This window comes from Alnus glutinosa, chromosome 10, assembly GCF_958979055.1.
Source record: "Alnus glutinosa chromosome 10, dhAlnGlut1.1, whole genome shotgun sequence".
Classification (NCBI taxonomy): domain Eukaryota; kingdom Viridiplantae; phylum Streptophyta; class Magnoliopsida; order Fagales; family Betulaceae; genus Alnus; species Alnus glutinosa.
In genome coordinates, this window is record NC_084895.1 from 26,377,423 (window position 1) to 26,379,744 (window position 2,322).

Below are 2,322 nucleotides of genomic sequence, written 5' to 3' on the forward strand. Positions count from 1 at the left end.
TAAGGGCTTGATTAATTATAAAACTCTAGAATTAAAGAACGATTTCATGAGTTTAATCATGTAATGCATTGTTTTAGAAATTGAGTATTATGGAAATTGAGCATGCTGTATTATTATGATTTCTCAAATATATTGGTTGAAATAATTGTTAATATGTTTTGTTAATTGGTTTGGTAATTGGATTGATGTTCCCTAAAAGTGATTAGGTTTTGTTAAAAAAATACATAGGTTTCTTGTTGGTTGATTTCTCTATGCTATAGAGAATGATATTAAGAATTTTAGATTGTACTCGAGTGATTACTTGAGACCTAGATTAGATGTTATTCCAAAGTATTGATTTGCTAATTGATTAAGTAAATATTAAGTTTTAACCATGTTGAGTGTTCATAAATGTAAGTGATTTTCCAATTAATAGATGATCGCTTCTATGTATGTGTCTATGTATAAAAATAGAATTCATGTTGAGGCATGAGTTTCTAGAAAGTAATGATATTGACCTTGTATGCACATGTATATGTGTTTGATGCAGATGATGAATTGAGACAGCACAAAAAGGGCTGTAAGTATTTTTATACTTACTGAGGGTAGCACTGGATTTCAGTAATGTTGTGTTTATGTTTTATTTTAATTGGATGCGTGTGACTGATTATTGCATACTGTTAATAATCAACCTATTAATATTGGGCGCGACGTCTCCCAAAGGTTCATGATAGAGTTGAACCGGAAACAATAATAATCATATTGATTGGGACGGCTTTCAAAGTACTAGAGGAGGGAGGTCTCCGATAGTGCGAAAACAAGTTAATTAAAATGTAATGTAGAGGGGACGGCCTCGAGAAACACGATTAAACGGGGGGACGTGCCCTTACAAGAGAGGAGTGTAATCACTATATAAACTGTTAAACTTTGCATGAAAAACTATCACCACATCATTATGTCATATCTGTTCCTTAAAATAACGCATAAATCATGATGTTGTTGAAAGACAGTTAGCTCACTCATGGAACTATGGGATTGTGGCGGTAACCACCTTCTCATAGATGTTTGCGCAGGTACTGAAGATTATGGAATGGATTAACTGCTAGCTTAAGAGATTTATAGCTGTGTAGTTAGGATTTTAGTACTTTGTACTCATAGATGTTTGTACTATTTGCTTGTAATATGTCTAGACATTTACTTGTAATTAATAAGTTTCATGCAGGCTTTAGTGTCATATGTGACACATGTTTCTTTGTAAATAGTGTAAAGATTTTTAATGTATTTTCTAGAAGATGTCAGTTAAAGCTCTGAATATATCGTAAGGGAGTTGTCCCTATCGGTGATGTTTAAAAAAAAAGATATTCGTATTTTTTCCGCTGCTAGATTTTATCAACTCTGAATGGTTAACGATACGTAATTATCCAGATATAATTACTTACGCTTTTTTGTAAAAAGCGGGTCGTTACACATCTTCCCAATAGCCTAGAATCTTAACAGAGAGTGGTACAACAAACAGACTGAAACAATAGCAGTTACCATCCATTGTTTGGGTAACTCAATGTCAGTCCAATTAATGGTTCGATATATATATAATTTTTTTTTTAATTAAAAAATGACACGTGACAAGAGTATTTTGGGTTGCCATGATTCCACCTTCTTCTTTCAAAGTAAGAAATTAACCTATTACCATACTCTATATTATATACGTTGGTTTTCACATATTACTTTTATATTATTGTTATCTACTTAGAGTGCGTTTTGATATTGCGATTTCACAGATAAAAAATACGATATTAAACAAAATCGTGAAAAAAGTATCATTTAATTTGAAAGTCAATTTTTAAAAAATTACGATTTGAAAACATAGAATAATCTTCATTTTCAAATCACACGTAACAGGGTATGTTTTTATCAAATGTTTTACTTAAAAATCATGTTTTAAAATTGTTATTTTCAAACCGTATGTTTTCAAGCCGCAAATCCGATTTGTTTATTAAGTATAGTTCTCTTTTGTATATAAATGCAGTGTCACAGATTGTCCTTTGACTGATGCTTATTATCTCTTCTATGCCAATATCCTGTCAAGGTAAATATGATAATGAATTTCAAATTGAAAAAAGAAAATAAATGAAAAATGGAATCATGTTTAGAACCACATGCATATTTGGAATTTGTGTTGAACTATTAATTAAGTGATTAAATTTATTATTTTATGGCATAAATATAACAATAATCTGTTGTAAAAGAAAAATTCACAAAAGGAAATTTATATTATAATGAAAGTGACTTCAAAGGATTGAGAAGAATAAAAGAGAGACATGTGTACTACGATTAAAATTACAC

General features: G+C 30.3%; 1 long non-coding RNA gene across 1 annotated transcript; it reads left to right on the forward strand.

The window, feature by feature from the left end:
* The first annotated feature begins 223 nt into the window (after positions 1-223).
* Positions 224-1,291, forward strand: LOC133880087 (uncharacterized). The gene is made up of 2 exons (XR_009902185.1): positions 224-559; positions 1,041-1,291. It is a non-coding gene; the product is annotated as an uncharacterized LOC133880087 (long non-coding RNA).
* The last annotated feature ends 1,031 nt before the right edge of the window (positions 1,292-2,322 follow it).